Raw genomic sequence first — 26,758 nt, forward strand, 5'->3', positions numbered from 1 at the left:
CTTGCTTCAGATAGAAATCAGCTTTATTCATGTCTAATGTGAAATTATTAAAAAATGTGAGTGTCAGTGAAGAAAGTGCGAACAACATGTTCAGTGTTGCGGAGGGTTCGTCTGTTCGTGCTTGTCGCTTACCCAGTCCGAGACCTCTTTCAAGCTCCCCAACCCCTAGGAGAAGGAATGTCACAAGACCAAAGGGAGCGAGAGGCTTTAATCAACGAACAGACGTTCCCTCAAAGGTATCAGACGTTGCTCCTCAAGCATGTCCTTACCATAAGACAGGAGAGACTAAGTTCTCCTCGTCTTCCGATGACTCGTTTCTTAAAAAATCTTGGCGTAAGGTTTTGAGACCGTTGAAACATAAATTAGTTCCTTCAGAACAAGATCAACGTCCTGGCTGTAGTCATTATGAGAGTCCCGTTCATAGCGATGACGTTCATGTACAGACGTTACCGACGTCACGATCTATTCCGTGTGCGGTTGATCCGAAGTTAAAGTGTTTTGCAAGATATGCAGTTAAAGCTTTCTTCTTTAATGAAAGCTTACGATCCTGTTCCTGTGCGAAAGGATCCTTTGCTTGTTGTACGTCACGGTTCTGGAAAACGCGATTCAGGTCTTCAACCTTCTAAACGAGATTGGTTACGTCACGCTGACGTTACCCCTAGTGTCAGCTTTGCTGTTAAACGAGATGCAGAGAATAAACTCGACGTAACTTTGATCGACAGTCAGTTAAGTCGAGTCGTAACTTTGATCAGCAGTCACTGCAGTCCCGCCGAGACTTTGAACGTCAGCCACCGCAGTCACAACATGACATTGAGCTGCAGACACCGCAGACACGACGTGACGTTGAGCGGCAGACACCGCAGACACGACGTGACGTCGAGCGTCAGTCACTGAAGTCACGATATGGCATCGAACAGCAGTCACCGCTGTTACTACGTGGCGTTGAACGTCAGTCACTTCAGTCACGACGTGTAGTAGAACAAAATTCTCTGCAGTCACAACGTGACATCGACCCTCCAACTTTAACTTCTGTTCATATACAAGTTGATGTAGCCTGTCAGGCTTTACCTTCACGTCATTCTGAATGTAAATCTCCTTCTCGCAAGACTTTAGATTTATCAGATGATGTGCCTTCTGAAGAAGAAGTTGATGACCCCCCTTTCAACTAATGTACCTTTGGGGATTCATTCAGAAGAGGAGGAACCTAGGGTTGTCCAACAATCCTTTGATTTTAAAAAAATTATGAATATCTCTAAGGAAATTTTTCTTACTCATTTTGTAACGGCTGCGCCACGTTCTCCGCCGTCTGAGTTTACTCTTGGCCTGACTTCTTCGACTCCTTCATATACGAAGTTAGTTCTCTCTCGTTCTTTCAAGAGAGCCATGCGCTTACTGGAAGACTGGTTGGAATCCAGGAGAAGTTTAGGAAAGTCTGCTTTTGCTTTTCCTCCTTCTAAATTAGCTTCTCACTCGAGCGTCTGGTATGACACAGGAGAAGTTCTCGGCTTGGGAGTACCTGCCTCTGCCCAGGTAGACTTCTCAAGCCTAGTGGACTCTCCTCGTTGTCTAGCCATGAGACGCTCCAAGATTTTATGGTCTTCTTCAAAGCTAGACCATCTCCTGAAAGGAGTTTTTCGAGCGTTCGAAGTATTTAATTTTTTGGATTGGTCCCTGGGAGCCTTAAGTAAGAAGGTCTCTCCAGCGGACAATGATATTGCTGTACAAATTATGTCATGCATGGACAAGGCCATAAGGGATGGCTCCAATGGACTGGCAGCCACGTTCACTGCAGGAGTACTTAAGATGTAAGTGCACTCAATGTGTTCATTGTAAAGACAAAGTTCACGATGGAGACTACCAAATCTGTTTTGGCAGCAGTAAGGGAAGGCAACTGGATGGTTTCTCTCGACCTTCAGGATGCATACTTCCACATCCCAATTCATCCAAACTTTCAACAATATCTGAGGTTTGTGTACGGAAAAGTAGTGTACCAATTCCGAGCATTGTGCTTTGGCCTCAGCCCTGCTCCTCTTGTTTTTACAAGGCTCATGTGAAATGTAGCAAGCTTTCTACATCTGTCAGGGATCAGAGCCTCCCTTTATTTGGACGACTGGCTAATCAGGGCGTCGTCATTAAATCGCTGTCTGGAGAACCTCAAATGGACATTAGACTTAACCAAGGAGCTAGGTCTCATAGTGAACGTAGAGAAGTCACAACTTACTCCAACCCAGACGATTCTTTATTTGGGGATGGAGATACAGAGTCGAGTTTTTCAGGCTTTTCCGTCTCTCACAAGAATGGAACAAGCTCTGTTAAAAGTCCGTCACTTGCAAGAGAAAAACAGTTGCTCAGTAAGAGTTTGGATGAGCCTCGTGGGAACTCTTTCATCGCTGGAGCAGTTTATCTCTCTGGGGAGACTCAACCTTTGCCCTCTCCAATTTTACCTAAACCACCATTGGAACAAAGAGAAGGGCTTAGAGACAATCTCTATCCCAATCTCCAACTCAGTCAAGACATGTCTGACTTGGTGGGACAGCAACATCAGACTTCGAGAAGGTCTTTCTCTTGCGATCAAGAACCCAAACCATGTGTTGTATTCAGATGCATCGGATTTGGGTTGGGGAGCGACACTGAACAATCTGGAATCTTTCTCTTTCGATCAAGAACCCAAACCATGTGTTGTATTCAGATGCATCGGATTTGGGTTGGGGAGCGACACTGAACAATCTGGAATGCTCGGGTCTTTGGTCCATGGATCAGAAGAAACTCCATATAAACTGCAAGGAACTTCTGGCCGTCCATCTAGCTTTAAAGAGTTTCGAGAGTCTGGTTCAGAACAAAGTGGTAGAGGTGAATGCAGACAATACCACGGCCTTAGCGTATATCTCAAAACAAGGAGGGACTCACTCTCACTCCCTTTTCGTCACCGCTAGGGACCTCCTCATTTGGTCAAAGGCAAGAAACATCTCTCTTTTGACGAGATTTGTGCAAGGAGAAATGAATGTCTTAGCGGACTGCCTCAGCAGAAGAGGACAAGTCATCTCCACGGAGTGGACGTTGCACAAGACTGTGTGCGAGAAGCTATGGATGACATGGGGTCAACCCACCATAGATCTGTTTGCGACTTCACTGACAAAGAGGCTCCCAACTTACTGCTCTCCAGTTCCAGATCCAGAGGCAGCCCACATAGACGCTTTCCTGCTGGACTGGTCTCACCTAGACATCTATGCCTTCCCACCATTCAAGATCCTAAACAAGGTTCTTCAGAAGTTCGCTTCTCACGAAGGGACCAGGTTGACGTTGGTTGCTCCCCTCTGGCCGTTGAGAGAATGGTTCACAGAGGTACTTCTATGGCTGGTGGACATTCCAAGAAGTTTACCGTTACGGATGGATCTCTTGCGTCAGCCTCATGTAAAAAGATTTCATCAGAGTCTCCCCGCACTTCGTCTAACTGCCTTCAGTCTATCGAAAGATTCTCTAGAGCTCGAGAGTTTTAAATATTTAACTTAGCCGGTGAATATATAGCTGCAACTCTGTTGCTCGACAGACAAAAACTGTACAAAAAAACTCGCCAGCGATCGCTATACAGGTTGCGGGTGTGCCCATCAGCGCCATCTGTCGGCCAGATACCCAGCTCTATGTAAACAAAGACTCAATTTTCTCTCTGTCGACGTGTCGACAAGACGTACTTTACTCGCTGTTGCTAACTGGAGTTTTTCACATCATCTTTGGTGAAGTACTATATTCTGGTTTTGAGCTTTCGCTGTGCAGGGTTTTTCTTCAAATAAATCCTTGAACTCTTTTTTGTATCGAATTCATTGTTGATGACTTAGATCGTTTTTTGGAATTTTCCCTTGACCAATTCAAAATGGCTGACTCTTCACAAGTTCCCAAATTTAGAAAATGCAATGCTAGGGACTGTTCTAGGCGTCTTCCGAAGGCTTCTATCGACCCTCACACTGTTTGTTCCAATTGTCGGGGTAAAACCTGTCAATTGGAAGATCGGTGTGAGGAGTGCGTGGGCCTTTCGGAATTCGATTTTATCGAATTTGAAAAGTACACACGCAGGCTAGAGAGAGATAGAATTAGGAGAAGTTCTTCTAGGTCTATTGATGTTTCCTCTCCTCATGCCCCACAACCTATTCCTTCCCCTGTAGTGGTTGTTCCTAACCCCCCTCCTAGCACTCAGGAACCATCGATGGCTGACATGATGCGTGCCATCCATGCCCTGGGGGAGAGAGTTGAGTCCCTTGCAAGTGACCGCAATCATCTCATGGCGGATGTTAAGGAGCTTAAGTGCCAAAGTGCAGTGGGAAGTGATAAAGTGCCAAGTGAAAGTGTTGTGAACAGTGTTGCGCTTGAGGGTTCGTCTGTTCGTGCCTGTCGTCCTCCTAGTCTGGGACCTCTTGCAAGCTCCCAAGTCCAGGGGAGAAGCAATGTCGCACGACGCATGGGTTCGAGAGGCTTTAATCAGCGAACAGACGTTCCCTCCATGGTATCAGGCGTATCTCCCCAAGATCGCCCCTACCTACGTAAGACGAGAGAGCCCATTTATACCTCGTCGTCTGAAGGTGTTTCTCGTAAGAAACTTTGGACCAAGGTCTCACGACCTTTAAAACGTAAATCGGTCCCTTCAGGACAAGTCCAACGTCCCGGTTGTAGCCACTGGGTCAGTTCGGACTCGGTGCCGTCATCTGATGACTGCTCACCGCCTAAGAGAGGCAAAGCGGTACCGCTTCAGTCACTAACACCGTCTGTCGCCGCACCTGCTCCCGTAGACCCTAAATGGGCTTTGCTGCAAGACATGCAGTCCAAGCTTACGTCTTTGATGCAGGACTTTCATGCGGAGAAGGTTGCTGCCGTACCTTCTAGCCAACAACCTTCCAAGCGATCGGTTGTGCGTCCTGTTGACGCTGAGGTAACCTTCTCGCGTCTACCAGTTGAGGTGGTTCCTCCACCGATGCGATCCAGTGTGGGTTGCCAGCCGCACGTTGACGTTAAGCGACACACGGAGGTGGTTGTTGACGTTCAGGACGTTCAACAACCATCAGAGGTGACTTGTTTTGACGCGGTGCGTCAACCTCCGCAACCCGGTGTGGTTTCCACTGCTCAACCCAGTCGGTCTAGACAGTCTCGGGTAGACGCTGTGCGTCCTCGCGCTCCCATGGTTGTTGACAGTTCACAGACTGTGCAGCAGTTCCATGACGTTGCGTCCGGCTCCGTCACGCATGCACCAGTGCGACCGGACTCAGCGAACCAGACGTTGCCCACTCCGTTGCCGTTTCCTCATCAGTTTTCGGATGAGGAACTTTCTGATGATGATGTTGCTGAACAACAAGACGATCAACAATCAGAACTGGACGAGCCTAAGTCAACTCAACCATCTTTGGACTTTAGAAAAGTCTTGGCTATTTTCAAAGAGTTGTTTCCTGACCAGTTTGTTTCTGTGGCTCCTCGTTCTCCGCCGTCAGAGTTTGTATTAGGCATGCCTTCTGCCGCACCTGCCTTTACTAGACTCGTCCTCGCACGCTCGTCTAAGAGAGCTTTGCGGCTGATAGGAGACTGGTTAGAGTCCAAGAAGAGTTTAGGGAAGACAGCATTTGCCTTTCCCCCAGCTAAACTCTCTTCTAGATCGAGCGTCTGGTATGCCACGGGAGAAGTTCTCGGCTTGGGAGTTCCTGCCTCTGCCCAGGGCGACTTCTCAAGTCTTGTAGACTCTCCCCGACGCCTTGCCATGAGACGCTCGAAGATTTGTTGGTCATCATCGGACCTGGACCACCTTATGAAAGGGATCTTTAGGGCTTTTGAAGTCTTTAACTTTTTAGACTGGTGCTTAGGAGCCCTGAGCAGGAAAATCTCTTCAACAGATAAAGATATTTCTTTGCTCATTATGTCCTGCATGGACAAGGCCGTCCGTGATGGGTCCAATGAGCTAGCTGCCTCATTCACGTCCGGAGTCCTGAAAAAGCGAGAGTCTCTCTGCTCGTTCCTGTCTGCTGGAGTTACACCATGCCAGAGATCTGAGCTTCTCTTTGCTCCCCTTTCCAAGTGCCTGTTTCCAGAAGTCTTGATAAAGGAAATTGCTGCTTCGTTAGTGCAGAAGGACACTCACGATCTAGTTGCGTCCTCAGCTCGCAAAGCTCCCCCTTTGCCTTCATCTTCCGCTAGACCGAGGATAGACACTCCAGCGTCTCGCTTTATTCCGCCCTTTCGTGGCAGAGCCTCCAGCAGAGGAGGTGCTCGTGCCGAAGGGAAGCGAGGGAAGAGGAAAGGATCCAAGTCCTCTAAGGGCAGAGTCTGACTGCCCGCAACTTCAGACAGCAGTGGGAGCCAGACTCAAGAACTTCTGGCAAGCCTGGGAGAGGAGAGGCGCAGATTCACAATCTGTGAAGTTGCTCAGAGAGGGGTACAAAATCCCTTTTGTACGCAAACCCCCTCTAGCAACGTCTCCCATCGATCTCTCTCCCAGGTACAGAGAGGAAGAAAAGAGACAAGCCCTGAAACTGGAAGTGTCTCTTTTGCTAGAGAAGGGAGCGGTGGTCAAAGTTTCGGACCTTCAATCACCGGGATTCTACAACCGCCTCTTCCTAGTTTCAAAGAAGACAGGAGGGTGGAGACCGGTGCTAGACGTCAGTGCTCTGAATGTCTTTGTCACAAAGACGAAGTTCTCCATGGAGACCACAAAGTCAGTCTTAGCAGCGGTCAGAAGGGAAGACTGGATGGTCTCCCTAGACCTAAGGGACGCCTACTTCCATGTCCCCATTCACTCAGACTCCCAACCTTTTCTGAGATTCATTTTCGAAAATGTGGTCTACCAGTTTCGGGCCCTGTGCTTTGGCCTAAGCACAGCTCCTCTCGTGTTTACGAGGCTGATGAGGAATGTGGCCAAATTCCTCCACTTATCGGACATCCGAGCCTCCCTTTATTTGGACGACTGGCTTCTCAGAGCCTCTTCCAGTCGTCGCTGTCTGAAGGATCTCAAGTGGACTCTAGATCTGACCAAGGAATTGGGACTCCTAGTCAATTTGGAAAAGTCGCAACTGGTCCCATCCCAAACTATTGTGTATTTAGGGATGGAGATTCACAGTCTAGCTTTTCGGGCTTTTCCGTCGGCCCCCAGAATAAGTCAAGCCCTGTTATTCATCCAGAACATGCTGAAGAAGGAACGCTGCTCAGTCAGGCTGTGGATGAGTCTGGTAGGGACGCTGTCATCCCTGGAACAATTTGTGTCACTAGGAAGACTACACCTCCGTCCGCTTCAATACCATCTAGCTTTTCACTGGAAAAAGGACAAGACGCTAGAAGCGGTCTCGATCCCGATTTCCGAAAAGATGAAGTCTTGTCTGACTTGGTGGAAGGACAATATCAACCTAAGAGAGGGTCTTCCCCTGGCTGTTCAGACTCCCAACCACGTTCTCTTCTCGGACGCATCGGACGTGGGCTGGGGCGCGACACTAGACGGTCGGGAATGCTCAGGACTGTGGAACTCGAGTCAGAGGAGCATGCATATCAACTGCAAGGAGCTGTTGGCAGTACATCTGGCCTTGAAAAGCTTCAAGTCTCTCCTTCGAGGCAAAGTGGTGGAAGTAAACTCAGACAACACCACGGCCTTGGCGTACATCTCCAAACAAGGAGGTACCCACTCACTGACGTTGTACGAGATCGCAAGGGACCTGCTCATCTGGTCAAAAGGTCAAGACATCTCCCTAGTAACGAGGTTCATCCAAGGCAACTTGAATGTCATAGCAGATTGTCTCAGTCGGAAAGGGCAAGTAATTCCAACAGAATGGACCCTCCACAAAGATGTGTGCAAGAGACTTTGGGCCACTTGGGGCCAACCAACCATAGATCTCTTTGCAACCTCGCTGACCAAGAGGCTTCCAATCTATTGCTCCCCAGTCCCGGACCCAGCAGCTATACATATAGATGCCTTCCTCCTAGATTGGTCACATCTGGATCTCTACGCATTCCCACCGTTCAAGATTGTCAACAAGGTACTGCAGAAGTTCGCCTCTCACGAAGGGACAAGGTTGACGTTAGTTGCTCCCCTCTGGCCCGCGAGAGAATGGTTCACCGAGGTACTTCGATGGCTAGTAGACGTTCCCAGAAGTCTTCCTCTAAGGGTGGACCTTCTACGTCAGCCTCACGTAAAGAAGGTACACCAAAGCCTCCTCGCTCTTCGTCTGACTGCCTTCAGACTATCGAAAGACTCTCGAGAGCTAGAGGCTTTTCGAAGGAGGCAGCCAGTGCGATTGCTAGAGCAAGGAGAGCATCCACCATTAGAGTCTACCAGTCGAAGTGGGAAGTCTTCCGAGACTGGTGCAAGTCAGTTTCTGTATCCTCGACCAGTACCTCTGTAGCTCAAATAGCTGATTTTCTCTTATACCTGAGAAAAGGACGATCCCTTTCAGCTCCCACTATCAAGGGCTACAGAAGCATGTTGGCATCGGTCTTCCGGCATAGAGGCTTAGATCTTTCCAACAATAAAGATCTTCAAGACCTCCTTAAGTCTTTTGTGACCACCAAGGAGCGTCGTTTGGCTACCCCTGGATGGAATTTAGACGTGGTGCTAAGATTCCTCATGTCAGACAGGTTTGAGCCATTACAATCAGCCTCCCTGAAAGATCTCACTCTAAAGACTCTTTTCCTGGTATGCTTAGCCTCGGCTAAAAGAGTCAGTGAGATTCATGCCTTCAGCAAGAACATCGGATTTTCGTCAGAAAAAGCCACCTGTTCGCTACAACTTGGTTTTCTAGCCAAAAATGAGCTGCCTTCTCGGCCTTGGCCTAAATCTTTCGATATTCCCAGCTTATCGGAGATCGTAGGCAATGAACTAGAAAGAGTCTTATGCCCTGTGAGAGCTCTTAAGTTCTATTTAAAGCGTACCAAACCTTTACGAGGCCAATCTGAAGCTTTATGGTGTTCAGTTAAGAAACCATCTTTGCCTATGTCAAAGAATGCTTTATCATACTTTATCAGATTGTTAATACGAGAAGCTCATTCACATCTGAGTGAGGAAGACCGAGCTTTGCTTAAGGTAAAGACGCACGAAGTTAGAGCTGTTGCAACTTCCGTGGCCTTTAAGCAAAATAGATCTCTGCGAAGTATAATGGACGCAACCTATTGGAGAAGCAAGTCAGTGTTCGCGTCTTTTTATCTAAAGGATGTCCAGTCTCTTTACGAGAACTGCTACACACTGGGACCATTCGTAGCAGCGAGTGCAGTAGTGGGTGAGGGCTCAACCACTACAATTCCTTAATTCCATATCCTTTTAATCTTTCTCTTGAAATGTTTTTAATGTTGTCTTTATGGGTTGTCCGGAAGGCTAAGAAGCCTTTCGCATCCTGGTTGATTTGGCGGGTGGTCAAAGTCATTTCTTGAGAGCGCCTAGATTAGGGGTTTGATGAGGTCCTGTTGTATGGGTTGCAGCCCTTGATACTTCAGCTCCTAGGGGTCTATCAGCATCCTAAGAGGATCGCGAGGCTCCGTAAGGAAGACGTACTTATAAGGCAGAGTAATCGTTCAAGTCGACTTCCTTACCAGGTACCTATTTATTTTGTTTTTGTTATTTTGATAACTTCTAAAATGAAATAAAAACTTTTAGCTCATAAAATGTAAACATATTTTACTGGTCTCTACCCACCATCCTGGGTGTGAATCAGCTATATATTCACCGGCTAAGTTAAATATTTAAAAATGATATTTTGATTATAAAATAAATTTTTGAATATACTTACCCGGTGAATATATAAATTAAATGACCCTCCCTTCCTCCCCAATAGAGACGCAGTGGGACGAGGAGAAAATTGAGTCTTTGTTTACATAGAGCTGGGTATCTGGCCGACAGATGGCGCTGATGGGCACACCCGCAACCTGTATAGCGATCGCTGGCGAGTTTTTTTGTACAGTTTTTGTCTGTCGAGCAACAGAGTTGCAGCTATATATTCACCGGGTAAGTATATTCAAAAATTTATTTTATAATTAAAATATCATTTTTCGAAGGAGTCAGCTAGAGCGATCGCAAGGGCTAGAAGGTCCTCTACCATCAGGATCTACCAATCTAAATGGGAGGTATTTAGAGACTGGTGCAAGTCCTCCTCTATTTCCTCTTCCAATACCACTGTAGCTCAGATTGCAGACTTTCTACTTTATCTTAGAAATGAACACATCCTTTCTGCCTCAACTATTAAAGGCTACAGAAGCATGTTAGCTTCAGTTTTTAGACATAGAAATTTAGATCTGTCTAATATTTAAGATCTTCAAGACCTTCTCAAGTCTTTTGAAACTTCTAAGGAGCGTCAGATCACTACTCCTGCTTAGAATTTGGACGTGGTCCTTAAGTTCCTTATGTCTGAAAGGTTTGAGCTGTTGAATTCAACATCACTCAAAGATCTTACTCTCAATACTCTCTTTTTAGTGAGCTTGGCTACCGCAAATAGAGTTAGTGAAGTACATGCCTTCAGCAAAAATATCGGCTTCTGCTCTAATAAAGCAGTATGCTCGCTTCAACTTGGTTTTTTAGCCAAAAATGAACGACCATCTCGTCCATGGCCTAAGTCGTTTGAACTTCCCAGTCTATCTGAAATTGTTGGGAACGAAATTGAAAGAGTCCTGTGCCCTGTAAGAGCTCTTAAATTTTATTTAAATAGAACCAAAACGCTGCGAGGTAATTCAGAGGTTTTATGGTGTTCGGTTAAAAAGCCCTCCTTACCGATGTCGAAAAATGCTTTGTCATATTTTATTAGACTTTTAATTAGAGAGGCTCACTCTCATTTAAGTGATAATGACCTGAAATTGCTTAAAGTCAAAACTCATGAAGTTAGAGCGGTGGCAACTTCAGTAGCGTTCAAACAAAATAGATCCCTTAGAAGCATTAGGGACGCAACCTTTTGGAGGAGTAAATCTGTGTTCGCTTCACATTATTTAAAAAATGTCCAGACTCTTTATGAGGACTGCTACACGTTGGGACCATTCGTAGCAGCGAGTGCAGTAGTGGGTGAAGGTTCTACCACTACATTCCCTTAATCCCAATATCCTTTTTCTTCTCTTGAAACTTTTAATTTTTTGGGTTGTACGTGGAGACTAAGAAGTCTTCCGCATTCTTTTGATTTGGCGGGTGGTCAAACTTGTTTCTTGAGAGTGCCCAGATCAAGGGTATTGATGAGGTCCTGTTATAGGGGTGTTCACCCTGATTATAACAGCTCCTAGAAGTCTTTCAGCACCCTGAGTGGAACGCTGGGCTTCATAAGGATAGCGGACTAATGAGGCAGAGTAATCATCAGAGTCAGCTTCCTTATCAGGTACATATACTTAAGTTTGTTTTTTGGATAATTGTCAAAAACTCATGAGCTTATATTCCTTTAATGTTTTAATACTGGTCTCTACCCTCCACCAAGGGTGTGAATCAGCTACATATATATCCACCGGCTAAGTTAAATATTTAAAAATGATATTTTCAATTCAAAATAAATTTTTGAATATACTTACCCGGTGGATATATATAATTAAAGGCCCCCCTTCCTCCCCGATAGGGACCCTACGGACTGAGAAGAACTTAATTCCTGGGGAAATATATGCGGTACCTGGCCGGCAGTCGGCGCTAGTGGTCACACCCAGCAACCACCACGGCGATCGCTCGCGAGTTTTTTGAATCTGTCGACCGTCGGAGACGTTAGCTACATATATATCCACCGGGTAAGTATATTCAAAAATTTATTTTAAATTGAAAATATTTTCAAAACTCGCGGCAATCGCCGATTGGGTAGCCGGGTGTACCACCAGTGCGCCCTCTACCCAGGTTCCTGGAACCATTCCAGTCATTCCTCAGATCTTCCCTGCCGCTGCACCAGCGACATCGTTGGATTTTTCACTCGCTGTAACCTGTATAATTGCAGTTATCTTGGTGATGTACAATTTGGTTTTGGCTTTCACTCGTTCGGATTTGCTTTTGGATTTTCTTGAACCACTATTGAATTTTGTTATTTTGACCCTTGCTCGTTTGATCTCACTTTAAAATATTCAAAATGTCTGACTCTTCTTCAACTTATAGAAGGTGTTTGAGAGGTTGTAAGACCCAGCTTGCTAAAGCCTCTGTTGATCCCCACTCCATTTGTGTAAAACGCTCGTAAACTTTAACGGAGTTTATCTCGTTCTTCTTGAGATTATTCCCCTTCCCGTGTCAACGAACCTAATCCTTCCCTTGTAGTGGTAGTTCCAGATCCCACTTCTGTTACTACTGATGAACCAACTCTAAAGGACATGATGGTGGCCATTCAAGCCCTGGACGTGAGAGTTGAATCACTCGCAGCGGACAGAACCCAGTTAATGTCCGTTGTTAAACAATTAAAAAGTGCTAGTGTCAGTGCTAAAAGTGCAGTGAATTTAATCAGTGCAGTGGAGGGTGCGTCTGCTCAGACCTGTCGTTCTCCTAGCCTTAGACCTCTTCCAAGCTCCCCAAACCCTGGGAGAAGGAATGTCGAACGGCGAAAGGAAATGAGAGGCGTTAGCACCCAAGCAGACGTCCCCTCGAGTGTACCTGTTGACGCTTCACAGGACGCTCGCCCTCGCCATGGAAAAGGTGAGGTGAAGGTGTTTTCATCATCTTCGGATGACGCAGCGCCCAGACGGGGCTGGCGTCACGCATCCAGACCTCTGAAGAGGAAGATTGACAATGTCGATCAGCGTCGTATCCTGACGCCTCAAGCTCCTGGTTGCAGTCATTGGAGCAGTCCAGAGCGTTTTCCTTCTTCCGAAGAAGGCTCTCCTGCCAAGCGCCCTGTTTCATTGGTAGAAGATAGAAGGATGTCAGAAGCTGTCAAACGTCCAGCCCAACCGGTTGCAGGACAGTTTTCTGAGACTGACATGACCTCGGTACATGCTCCTCATCCTCCTTCAGATTGGTTTTCGCCCTCTGGACGCTCCGCGCATTCTTTGAGCGACGTAGAAAGCGAGCTTGTGGTAGAAGCAACGTCTCCTGTTTTGCCACAACAAGTTGACCCTAATTTTAGTATGCTGCAAGATGGGCACCATAGTGATTATAGGAATGTGATATCCGGTGTTCCACAGGGTAGTGTTCTTGGCCCATTACTTTTCATACTATATACACATGACATGTGGTTTGGCCTAGAAAACAAGCTTGTTGCATATGCAGATGATGCTACTCTCTTTGCATCAATTCCATCCCCTGAATGTAGATCTAGGGTTGGTGAATCCCTTAATAGAGATTTAGCTAGAATTAGTGCATGGTGCAAATTATGGGGTATGAAGTTGAATCCTAACAAAACTCAAAGTATGATTGTAAGTAGGTCAAGGACGGTGGCTCCTCAACATCCGGATCTCAGTAATGATAATGTTTCTTTAAATATGTATGACTTTAAAAATTTTAGGTGTGATTCTCGACAGTAAATTTACTTTTGAGAAACATATAAGGTCTGTGTCTTCTTCAATTGCACAAAAAATAGGCTTATTGAGAAAGTCTTTCAAGATTTTCGGTGATCAATCTATTCTGAAGAAGTGTTTTAATTCTTTCATTCTACCTTGTTTTGAGTATTGTTCTCCTGTCTGGTCTTCAGCTGCTGATTCTCATCTTAATTTGTTGGACAGAAACTTACGGTCTATTAAATTTCTTATTCCTGATCTAGATATTAATCTCTGGCACCGTCGTTCAATTAGTTCATTATGCTTGTTGCTTAAGATTTTTCATAACTCTGACCATCCTTTACATTCAGATCTCCCTGGACAATTCTATCCTGTTCGTTATACTAGGCAGGCAGTTAATTCTAATAGCCAGGCCTTCTCCATCACGAGGCTCAATACTACGCAGTACTCTAGAAGTTTTATTCCAGCTATGACCAAGTTGTGGAATGATCTTCCTAATCGGGTGGTTGAATTAGTAGAACTTCAAAAGTTCAAAGTGGGAGCAAATGCTTTTTTGTTGACCAGGCGGACATGAGTCTTTTTATAGTTTATTTATGACATATTTGTTTTTGATGTTGTTAATAGTTTATATATGACATGTCTGTTTTGACGTTGTTACTTATTTTAGAATGATTTATTGTTAATTTGTTCTCTTCATTTATTTATTTCCTTATTTCCTTTCCTCGCTGGGCTATTTTTCCCTGTTGGAGCCTTTGGGCTTATAGCATCTTGCTTTTCCAACTAGGGTTGTAGCTTGGATAGTAATAATAATAATAATAATAATATTCAGCAGAAACTCTCTTCTCTCATGCAAGTCTATCAGCCTGCGGACAACAAGAGAGTGGCTTGCCAAGACCCCGAGCGTCAGGAAGCTTCACATCTTGACGCCAAGCGTCAGAAGGCTAAAAGTCGAGAGGTCCTTGACGACGGGCAGCTTTCCAAGCATCTAGAGCCTGGTAGTCATGACGCCGAGCATCAAGCAGTTAAACGTGATGCCGAGCGGCGTAATGAGGTACCTTTTACTAAGAGTCGAGAGACTGGTCCGCATGACGCCGAGCGTCAAGCAGTTAGACACGACGCCGAGCGGCGTAATGACGATCCTCCTGCTAAGTATTGAGAGACTGATCTGCATGATGCCGATCGTCAAGCAGCCAGACGTGACGCCGAGCGTCAAGCAGTTAGACGTGACGCCGAGCGTAAGAGCCTTGGACGTCGTGATGACGCCAGTCGAGCCGAGCGTCGAGATCGCGGACGCCTTAGTTCTGATTGTAATGATCGCAAGCGTCTTAGTTCCGAGCGTCTAGTGTTGGGACAACGTGATGCCAGGCGTGATGATCTTAGACCCATTGACGCCAGAAGTCAGGACCTTAAGGAGTTGACTCTCAGAAAACAAGACGTCTCTACCTTGGTTAGAGCCTTGTCGGAGGAAGGGATCGATGATCACCTTTCCCCTACTGATCTTTTAGAGGAATTCTAGGAAGGAGAAGATCCTAAGACCCTTCATCCTTTGGTTGACATAAAGAAACTCATGAGAGTTTTTACTGAAGAGTTTCCAGATTATTTTGTGCCTGCTGCTCCTCTTTCACCGCCTTCAGAATTTACGCTAGGGAAGGCGTCGAAGGAGTCTCTGTTTACAAAAGATGGTTCTGTTCGATCATCAAAGAGAGCTTTGAGGATGATGGGAGACTGGATGCAATCCAAGAAGGACCAGGGAAAGACAGTTTTCTCTTTTCCCCCGGCTAGATTGGCCTCCAGATCTAGTGTTTGGTACTAGACGGGAGAAGTTCTCGGCTTGGGAGTTCCTGCCTCTGCCCAAGGAGACTTTTCGAGTCTGGTTGACGCTCCTCGTCGGACGGCCATGAGAAGGACCAAAATACTCTGGTCAACGTCAGAACTTGATTATCTTCTCAAAGGCGTCTTCAGAGCTTTCGAGGTATTCAATTTCCTTGACTGGACTCTGGGAGCCTTGGGAAAAAAGGTTTCTGCCTTGAAGGATGTGGACACTGATAGTCTCATCCACATTATGTCGTGCATGGATAAAGCCTTAAGGGACGGATCCAATGAGTTGGCAGCCCTTTTCTCGGCGGGGGTTCTTAAGAAAAGAGCCCAAATGTGTTCTTTTCTGTCCATTGGGGTTACACCCTTTCAGAAGTCAGAATTGCTGTACGCACCTCTTTCTTCCTCTCTTTTTCCTCAAGAGTTGGTCAGAGAGGTTTCTTCCGCTTTAACCCTAAAGGCCACACAGGATTTGGCGTCAAAGACAGCGAGGAAGGTTCTTCCTGCTTCCTTCACTAGCCGCAAGCCGAAGGAAGAAGCTCCATTCCCTCAGTTTTCGCAGCCCTTTCGAGGGAAAACTTTCAGTAGGGGTAGTTCTAGACCCGACGGAAGGAGAGCAAGGAGAAGAGGATCCAGACCAGGGCGAAGCAGTGTCTGACTGCATTCGCCTTCAGACAGCAGTAGGAGCTAGACTAAACAACTTCTGGCGAGCCTGGGAGAAGAGAGGAGCAGACCTTTGGTCAATTACTGAAGGAGGGATACAAAATCCCTTTCATAGGGAAACCTCCTCTAGTAGTATCTCCGATAGATCTCTCTGCTAGATACAGAGAGAGTCAAAGAGGCAGGCTATGCAACTTCAAATGTCTCTCTTGTTGGAGGAGGCGGCAATAGAGAGAGTGCGAGATTTGCGGTCACCAGGTTTCTTTAACCGCTTATTCCTGGTTCCCAAGAACTCGGGGGGATGGAGACCAGTCCTGGACGTAAATGCTCTCAATGCCTTCGTTCAGAAGACAAAGTTCTCCATGGAGACATCGAAGTCAGTCCTAGCAGCAGTAAGAAAGGACGACTGGATGGTCTCTTTAGACCTCTAGGATGCTTACTTCCACATCCCAATTCATCCGAGCTTCAAGCATTACCTGAGGTTCGTTTACAAGGAGGAAGTTTTCCAGTTTCGGGCCCTTTGTTTCGGCCTCAGCACCGCCCCTCAAATATTTACGAAGCTGATGGTAAATGTAGCAAGCATACTGCATTCAAGAGGTATCAGAGCCTCCCTGTATCTGGACGACTGGCTACTCAGAGCTCATTCCTATAATCGCTGCCTGGAGGATCTACAGATGACATTGAGGTTATCAGAAGAACTGGGTCTTCTTATAAACAGACAAGTCTCAACTGACACCATCCCAAAAGATCCTATATTTGGGGAGGGAGATTCAGAGTCAAGTTTTTCGGGCTTTTCCGTCAGCCTCAATCACGGGACAATCCCTCTTGAAACTTCATTCTTTTCTAAAGAAACGGAAGTGTTCTGTGAGAGAGTGGATGAGTCTGCTGGGAACCCTCTCCTCGTTGGAGCAGTTTGTCACTCTGGGAAGGCTGAATCTTCGCCCTCTTCAGTTCCACCTCAATCGTCATTGGGACAAGGAAAAGGATCTAGAGACAAAATGCATCCCCATTACAGAATCCATCCTTCAGTGGTGGAATGATCTGGGCAAACTTCAAGGTCTCTCCCTGGAACAGAGGAACCCAGACCTTGTGTTGTGTTCTGACGCCTCGGACTCTGGGTGGGGAGCAACACTGGGCAAGTTGGAGATCTCGGGTCTGTGGACAAAAGATCAGGAGAGCCTCCACATCAAGCAAAAGGAGCTGTTGGCAGTCCTGTTGGCCTTCAAAGGTTTCGAAGGGTCAGTATTGAACAGACTGGTGCAGGTCAGCGCTGACAACACTACAGCGTTGACCTACATAGCCAAACAAGGCAGAACCCACTCGAGGTCCCTTTACGAGACTGCGAGGGTTCTTCTCTAGTGGGCAAAAGAGAAGAATGTAACCCATGTAACAAGGTTCATTCAGGGGGAAAAGAACATGATGGCAGACAGTTTCAGCAGGAGAGGTCAAGTTCTGTCCACAAAATGGACACTTCATCAAGAGATCTGCAAGAACCTGTGGTGGATTTGGGATCGTCGTTGTATAGACCTGTTCGCAACCTCGAAGACGAAGAGGTTAGAGACATACTGCTCCCCAGTACCAGATCTCGAAGCAGTCCACATAGACGCTTTCCTTTTAGACTGGTCGCACCTGGACGTGTACGCATTCCCTCCGTTCAAGATTCTGCACAAAGTGATGCAAAGATTTGTGTCACACGAGGGAACCAGATTGACTCTAGTGGCCCCCTTTTGGACCTCAAGAGAGTGGTTCACAGAGGTACTAGAATGGATGGTGGACACCCCGAGAAGCCTTCCATTTAAGAATAGATCTACTCAAACAACCCCACTTGGAAAGGTACCATCAAAACCTCCCCGCTCTACATCTAACTGCCTCCAGACTATCGAAAAACTCACAAGAGCTAGAGGTTTTTCGAAGGAGGCAGCTAGGGCTATTGCAAGAGCAAGGAGGACTTCTACCATCAAGGTTTACCAATCCAAGTGGGAGGTTTTTAGAGAATGGTGCAGAGTCAACTCTGTTTCCTTGTCCAGTACCTCTATGACTCAGATTGCTGACTTCGTGTTATACCTTAGAAGAAAACGTAGTTTTTCATCTTCTACCATCAAGGGATACAGGAGCATGTTAGCGGTTGTCTTCAGGCATAGGAATTTGGACCTTTCTAATAATAAAGACCTACAGGATCTTCTCAAATCCTTTGAAACATCTAAGGAACGGCACCAGGAATCACCGGCTTGGAATCTGGATATAGTCCTGAAGTTCCTAATGAGTGACAGGTTTGAGCCCTTGCACTCAACTTTGTTTAAGGACCTCACTATGAAGACACTATTTTTGGTCAGTCTGGCGACAGCTAAAAGGGTCAGTGAGATTCATGCCTTTAGTAAGAACATAGGCTTTAAAGATAACAAAGCTATCTGCTCCTTGCAGCTAGGGTTTCTTGCCAAGAATGAACGCCCTTCTCAACCCTGGCCCAAGGCTTTTGAGATTCCAAACCTTTCGGATGTGGTTGGTGAGGAATTGGAGAAGGTCCTGGGCCCAGTAAGAGCCCTGAAGTTCTACTTGGAAAGAACGAAAGTGTTACGAGGCAAGTCAGAAGCTCTTTGGTGCTTGATCAAGAAGCCCTCGTTACAGATGTCGAAGAATGCACTATCCTCCTTCATCAGGCTCTTAATAAGAGAGGCTCATTCAGGATTGTAATGAGGCAGACCTCAAGCTTTTGAAAGTCAAGACACATGAAGTTAGAGCTGTAGCAACTTCTGTAGCCTTCAAGCAGAATAGATCTTTACAAAGCATTATGGACACAACCTTTTGGAGGAGTAAATCTGTGTTCGCCTCACATTATTTGAAACGTGTCCAGACTCTTTATGAGGACTGCTACACTTTGGGACCATTCGTAGCAGCGAGTGCAGTAGGGGGGGAAGGATCTACCACTACATTCCTGTAACCTAATACCCTTTTCTTCTCTTGGAACTTTTTTATTTTTATGTTTGTTTGTAGAGATTGGACGACAGTCTTCCACAATCATTGATTTTAGTCAGGTGGTCAGTTTGTTCCTTGAGAGCACCCGGAACAAGGGTATTGGAGGAGGTCCTGTCACATAGAGGTATTTACACCAGTTTGACAGCTCCTAGAGGTCTTCAGCCCCCTGGGTGGATCGCTGGATCTCGTAAGGAAAGCGGACATAATGAGGCAGGAATTCATTGAAGTCAGCTTCCTTTTCAGGTACAAACTCTTAAGCTTGTTTATTCATTCTTAAGTAAATTCCAACAATGTTAGCTGTGTCTGACCCTCCACCAAAGGTGTCAATCAGCTATATATATAACTACAGGGTAAGTCAGATGTTTAAAAATTATATTTTCAATATTAAACTTACCCGGTGATCATATAGCTGTCAGCTCTGCTGCCCGACAGAAAAACCTAAGGACAAAATACGCCAGCGATCGCTATACAGGTGGGGGTGTACATCAACAGCGCCATCTGTCGAGCAGGTACTAAGTACTCCAATGTCAACAAAGAACCAATTTTCTCTCTGTCGTGCCACCGGCAAGACCTACTAAATACGCTGTTGCTTTCTGGATTGATTTTCACGTTATTTGGTGAAGTATTCATTTCTGGTTATTAGCTTTCGCTGTGCAGAGGTTATCTTCAATACTTCCTTGCATTCTTTGATTGAATTTTGGATTATTTGTTGACGACTTGGATAGATTTTGAATTCCCCCTTTGACTAATTCAAGATGTCTGACCCTTCTCAAGTCCCCAAGTACAGGAAGTGTAGCGCTAGGGACTGTTCAAGGCGTCTTCCGAAGGCCTCTATCGATCCGCACACCATTTGTTCCAATTGTAGGGGTAAAGCCTGTCAATTGGAAGATCGATGTGAGGAATGCGTTGGGCTTTCGGAATTCGATTTTCAAGAATTCCTGAAATATGCACGTAGGCTAGAGAGAGATAGAGTCAGGAGGAGTTCGTCTCGCTCAGTTGATTTTTCCTCTCCCCATGCCCCACAACCTATTCCTTCCCCTGTAGTGGTTGCTCCCGACCCCCCTGCTAGCTCTCATCAACCTTCGATGGCAGATATGATGCGTGCCATCCAGGCTCTGGGTGAGAGAGTCGAGTCATTGGCGAATGACCGCAATCAACTCATGGCTGACGTCAGGGAGTTGAAGGGTAAAAGTGCAGTGGGAAGTGAAGTGAGTGTTAGTGCAGTGAAAAGTGTCAGTGTTACGCATGAGGGTGCGTCTGTTCGTGCCTGTCGTCCTCCCAGTCCGGGACCTCTTGCAAGCTCCCAAGCCCGGGGGAGAAGCAATGTCGTACGACCAAAGGGTTCGACAGGCTTTAATCAGCGGACAGACGTTCCCTCCGTGGTTTCGGACGTATCTTGCCTAGATCGCCCCACCCACAAGAAGACGAGTGAGCCCGTTCTTTCCTCGTCTGCGGAAGAAGTTTCACGCCAGAAACGATGGACCAAGGTCTCACGGCCTCCTAAACGCAAGGTCCCTTCCGAGCAAGTCCAACAGCCCAGGTGTAGCCACTGGGTCAGTTCGGACTCGCTGCAGTCCTCCGACGACTGCACACCTCCTAAGAGAGGCAAAGTGGTACCGCAACAGGCAGTAACTCCGTCTGTTGCCGCACCAGCTGCTGTAGACCCTAAGTGGTCTTTGCTACAGTCTATGCAGACTCAGTTAGCTTCCTTCATGCAGGAGTATCGTGCGGAGAAGGTTGACGCTGCACCCGTTAGCCTACAACCTACCACGGTTGTGCGCCCAGTAGACGCTGAGGCTGCCTGCTCCCACACTCCAGCTGTGAGAGCTCCACCCCCTTGCGCAGTCGACCCTGCCAGACGCATGTTGACGTTCACCGACGCACGGAACCCTCCGTTGACGTTCGTGTGCTACCACAACAACAGGAGGGTGGAGTTAAGTTGCCGTGTTTTGACGCGGTGCGTCAGCCTCCGCAACCCACGGTGGTCTCCGCTATCCGACCACAGTCAGGAGTAGACGCTTTGCGTCCCCACTCAGCTATGGTTGTTGCCAGTTCTCAGACTGACCAACAGTTCCATGACGTTGGGTCCAGTGCAGCCACGCATGCACCCGTGCTGCCGGACTCAGCCGACCAGCTTTTACCTACTCCTTTGCCGCTTCCTCCTCAACATTCAGACGATGGACTCTCTGATGATGACGACGCTGCACATCTTGACGACCAACACTCGGACATCGACGAACCCAAGACCACGCCTCCCTCCTTAGACTTTAGGAAAGTGCTTGCGCTGTTCAAGGATTTATATCCGGATCAGTTTGTGTCTGCAGCACCACGCTCACCTCCCTCTGAGTTCGCTTTAGGCATGCAGTCAGCAGCACCTGCCTTTACGAAGCTCGTACTCGCTCGCTCGTCCAAGAGAGCTTTGAGGGTACTGGGAGAGTGGTTGCAGTCCAAAAAGCAACTTGGGAAGACAACCTTCATGTTTCCCCCGGCCAAGCTTGCTTCCAGATCTAGCGTCTGGTATGCCACGGGAGAAGTTCTCGGCTTGGGAGTTCCTGCCTCTGCCCAGGGCGACTTCTCAAGTCTGGTAGACTCTCCCCGCAGGCTGGCTATGAGACGCTCCAAGATTTGCTGGACTCCTTCGGATATGGACCATCTTATGAAAGGAGTATTCCGAGCATTCAAAGTCTTTAACTTCTTGGACTGGTGTTTGGGAGCGTTGAGCAGGAAGACCTCCCCTTCTGATAAGGAAACTTCCATGCTCATTATGTCCTGCATGGACAAAGCCATACGGGATGGTTCTAGTGAACTTGCGGCTTCTTTCGTGTCCGGGGTCCTCAAGAAGCGGGATCACCTTTGCTCCTTCTTGTCAGCTGGAGTCACCCCATGTCAAAAGTCGGAGCTTATGTTTGCTCCTCTCTCGAAGTGCCTCTTCCCTGAGGAGTTGATCAAGGAGATTGCCGCCTCCTTGATCCAGAAAGACACTCATGACCTGGTTGCGTCATCCGCACGCAAAGCCACCCCTTTGCCCTCTGTGCCTAGACCCAGGTTGGACACTCCAGCGTCAAGATTCATTCCGCCCTTTCGTGGCAGAGCCGCCAGCAGAGGAGGTGCTCGTGCCGAAGGTCAACGCAGGAGCAAGAAGAAGGGTTCCAAGTCCTTTAAAGGCAGAGTCTGACTGCCACCTTCTTCAGACAGCAGTGGGAGCCAGGCTCAAGAACTACTGGCAGGCCTGGGAGAACAGGGGCGCAGACGCACAATCTGTGAAGTTACTCAGAGAGGGGTACAAGATTCCATTCTTGCGCAAGCCCCCTCTAGCAACAACTCCCATCGACCTCTCTCCCAGGTACAGAGAGGAGGCCAAGAGACTAGCTTTGCAGCAAGAGGTGTCTCTTCTACTACAAAAGGGAGCGGTAGTCAAAGTCCGGGACCATCAATCCCCGGGCTTCTACAACCGTCTCTTCTTAGTGGCGAAGAAGACAGGCGGGTGGAGGCCGGTGCTAGACGTCAGTGCTCTGAATGTCTTTGTCACAAAGCAGTCGTTCACCATGGAGACGACAAAGTCGGTTCTAGCATCGGTCAGGAAGGAAGACTGGATGGTCTCGTTGGACCTAAAGGACGCTTACTTTCACGTCCCCATCCACCCAGATTCCCAACCTTTTCTAAGGTTCGTTTTCGGGAAGGTGGTATACCAGTTTCAAGCCCTGTGCTTTGGCCTAAGCACAGCACCTCTTGTTTTTACGAAACTGATGAGGAATATTGCCAAATTCCTGCATTTAGCAGACATCAGAGCCTCCCTCTATTTGGACGACTGGCTTCTAAGAGCTTCGTCAAGTCGTCGCTGTCTGGAGAATCTAAAGTGGACTCTGGATCTGACCAAGGAATTGTGTCTCCTGGTCAATATGGAAAAGTCCCAACTCGTCCCATCCCAAACTATAGTGTACCTAGGTATGGAGATTCAGAGTCAAGATTTTCGGGCTTTTCCATCGGCCCCCAGAATCAGTCAAGCCCAAGAATGCATCCAGAACATGCTGAAGAAGGACCGATGTTCAGTCAGACAGTGGATGAGTCTGATAGGGACGCTTTCATCACTGGAACAGTTCATCGCGTTAGGGAGACTCCACCTCCGACCCCTTCAATTTCACCTAGCTGTTCACTGGAGAAAGGACAAGACGCTAGAAGCGGTCTCGATTCCTATTTGCGAGAAGATGAAGTCTGCACTGACTTGGTGGAAGGACAACATTCTCCTCAGAGAGGGTCTGCCACTGGCTGTTCAGACCCCCAACCACATTCTCTTCTCGGACGCATCGGACACGGGCTGGGGTGCGACATTGGACGGTCGGGAATGCTCGGGCACGTGGAATGCGGATCAAAGATCTTTACACATCAACTGCAAGGAGCTACTGGCAGTTCATCTGGCCTTGAGAAGCTTCAAGTCCCTCCTTCTAGGCAAGGTGGTGGAGGTGAACTCCGACAACACCACAGCCTTGGCGTACATCTCCAAGCAAGGAGGGACTCATTCGAGGACGTTGTACGAGATCGCAATGGACCTCCTCACTTGGTCAAGAGATCGAAACATTTCGCTAGTAACGAGGTTCATTCAAGGCAGCATGAATGTCATGGCAGACCGCCTCAGCCGGAAGGGTCAAATCATCCCAACAGAGTGGACCCTTCACAAGAATGTATGCAAGAGACTATGGGCCTTGTGGGGTCAGCCTACCATAGATCTGTTTGCAACCTCGATGACCAAGAGGCTCCCAGTTTATTGCTCACCGATCCCGGACCCAGCAGCAGTTCACATAGATGCCTTTCTTCTGGATTGGTCCCATCTAGACCTTTATGCATTCCCCCCGTTCAAGATTGTCAACAGAGTACTGCAGAAGTTCGCCTCTCACGAAGGGACAAGGTTGACGTTGGTTGCTCCCCTCTGGCCCGCGAGAGAATGGTTCACCGAGGTACTGCAATGGCTAGTAGACGTTCCCAGAACACTTCCTCTAAGAGTGGACCTTCTGCGTCAGCCACACGTAAAGAAGTTACACCCAAGCCTCCACGCTCTTCGTCTGACTGCCTTCAGACTATCGAAAGACTCTCGAGAGCTAGAGGCTTTTCGAAGGAGGCAGCCAGAGCGATTGCTAGAGCAAGGAGGACATCCACTCTTTAAGTCTACCAGTCGAAGTGGGAAGTCTTCCGAAGCTGGTGCAAGTCGGTCTCAGTATCCTCAACCAGTACCTCTGTAACTCAGATAGCTGACTTCCTTTTATACCTAAGGAAGGAAAGATCTCTTTCAGCTCCCACGATCAAGGGTTACAGAAGCATGTTGGCAGCAGTCTTCCGTCACAGAGGCTTAGATCTTTCCAACAACAAAGATCTACAGGACCTCCTTAAGTCTTTTGAGACCTCGAAGGAGCGTCGGTTGGCCACACCAGGTTGGAACTTAGACGTGGTACTAAGATTCCTTATGTCAGAAAGGTTCGAACCACTTCAATCAGCCTCTTTGAAAGATCTCACTTTGAAGACCCTTTTCCTCGTCTGCTTGGCAACAGCTAAAAGAGTCAGTGAGATACACGCCTTCAGCAGGAACATTGGATTTACATCTGAAACGGCTACATGTTCCTTACAGCTTGGTTTTTTAGCCAAAAACGAACTTCCTTCTCGTCCTTGGCCCAAATCGTTCGATATTCCAAGCCTGTCTAATTTGGTTGGAAATGAACAAGAAAGAGTCCTATGCCCTGTAAGAGCTCTTAAGTACTATTTAAAACGTACCAAACCATTAAGAGGACAGTCAGAAGCTTTATGGTGCGCTATTAAGAAACCTTCTTTACCTATGTCGAAGAACGCAGTTTCTTATTATATCAGACTTTTGATTCGAGAAGCTCATTCCCATCTGAATGAGGAAGACCTTGCTTTGCTGAAGGTAAGGACACATGAAGTTAGAGCTGTCGCAACTTCAGTGGCCTTCAAACAAAACAGATCTCTGCAGAGTGTAATGGATGCAACCTATTGGAGAAGCAAGTCAGTGTTCGCATCATTTTACCTTAAAGATGTCCAGTCTCTTTACGAGAACTGCTACACCCTGGGACCATTCGTAGCAGCGAGTGCAGTAGTGGGTGAGGGCTCAACCACTACATTCCCATAATCCCATAACCTTTTTAATCTTTCTCTTGAAATGTTTTTTATTGTTGTTTTTTGGGTTGTACGGAAGGCTAAGAAGCCTTTCGCATCCTGGTTGATTTGGCGGGTGGTCAAATTCTTTTCTTGAGAAGCGCCTAGATTAGAGGTTTTGATGAGGTCCTTTAGTATGGGTTGCAACCCTTCATACTTCAGCTCCTAGGAGTCGCTCAGCATCCTATGAGGATCGCGAGGCTCAGTAAGGAAGACGTACTTAAAAAGGCAGAGTAATTGTTCAAGTCGACTTCCTTACCAGGTACTTATTAATTTTATGTTTTTTATTTTGAATAACTGCTAAAATGAAATACAAAATACTTAGCTCTTAATGTTAACATATATTGCTGGTCTCTACCCACCCCCCTGGGTGTGAATCAGCTATATGATCACCGGGTAAGTTTAATATTGAAAAATGTTATTTTCATTAGTAAAATAAATTTTTGAATATACTTACCCGGTGATCATAGATTAAAGGACCCTCCCTTCCTCCCCAATAGAGACCCAGTGGACCGAGGAGAAAATTGGTTCTTTGTTGACATTGGGGTACTTAGTACCTGCTCGACAGATGGCGCTGTTGATGTACACCCCCACCTGTATAGCGATCGCTGGCGTATTTTGTCCTTAGGTTTTTCTGTCGGGCAGCAGAGCTGACAGCTATATGATCACCGGGTAAGTATATTCAAAAATTTATTTTACTAATGAAAATAACATTTTTCATAATAAAGTAAATTTTTGAACATACTTACCTGGTAGTTATATATAATTTAATTCCCCCCCTCCTCCCCTCTAGAGACCTAAGGGCATGGAAGATCTGAGGAATGACTGGAATGGTTCCAGGTATCTGGGTAGAGGGCACACTGGTGGTACACCTGGCTAACCAATCGGTGATTGCCGCGAGTTTTGAAATTTTTGCCGTGACGTCAGGGACGTAAGCTATATATATATAACTAACGGGTAAGTATGTTCAAAAATTTATTTTATTATGAAAATATCATTTTGTTAAATCCCCCTATTTCAAGCGAGGTGGAGTCAGGCAATGTTTTGCTAAGTGAGGGACTCGACTCCAATTTTATGCTCACCAAGTCAAGTCACATTGCTAAATTCTATGCTGGCACCAATTACCCAGGCTGTCATACTTTAGGATCATGAGGTGTCTGGGTGCCTTTTAATCAACTCGTGCATAGCACAGAGGGAGACCCCGGGACAGTCAACAGCCAGTTGGTTTTAGGGAGTTTCACCCTGCATCAGGCCACTCTCGTACATAAAGAGCTTAAGGTTTGTATATAGTTCCAGAACTAAAGACAAATTTTGAAAAAAACAATTTTTATTTTTCCTAGTAAACAAACCTGAAGCTCTTTACACCTACTGGTCCCACCACCACCTTCCCCCAAAAGTCTTGCCGCAATTGCAAAGTGGCTGTTTTTTACTATTACTGGTGTGGGTTATCCCTCTACCCCCCTAAGCTAACTAGAGGAGGGTAGTTACACCTCACAAAATCTTTTAATGGCTGGTTTTCAGCCAGCGCTGAAATAATTTAGTACGTACTCCTATGTAAAAAGCTTCAAGTTTGTATAATTAGGAAAAATACAAATATTCCAAATTTGTCATTTGTTGACTTATGCAACTGAAAATTGTAGGCCTGTGAGTTAGGAGAAGCCTACCTTAGGTCAAAATTTAACAAAATTTAACTATAAAACAGCTTCTTGAAATCTATTAGGTTTGTGAGTTGAGGACTTTCTGTATAAGGAAGAAGCTAGACTGAATAGAATCA

The 26,758-nt window shown here is 46.7% G+C and overlaps 1 protein-coding gene across 1 annotated transcript in view; it reads left to right on the forward strand.

Annotated features, from left to right (window-relative positions):
• Window positions 1–26,758, forward strand: part of Oseg2 (intraflagellar transport protein Oseg2) — a 245,987-nt gene that overhangs the window by 41,115 nt on the left and 178,114 nt on the right. The window lies entirely within an intron of this gene.

The sequence above is a fragment of the Palaemon carinicauda genome, chromosome 15 (genome assembly GCF_036898095.1).
Source record: "Palaemon carinicauda isolate YSFRI2023 chromosome 15, ASM3689809v2, whole genome shotgun sequence".
Classification (NCBI taxonomy): Eukaryota; Metazoa; Arthropoda; class Malacostraca; order Decapoda; family Palaemonidae; genus Palaemon; species Palaemon carinicauda.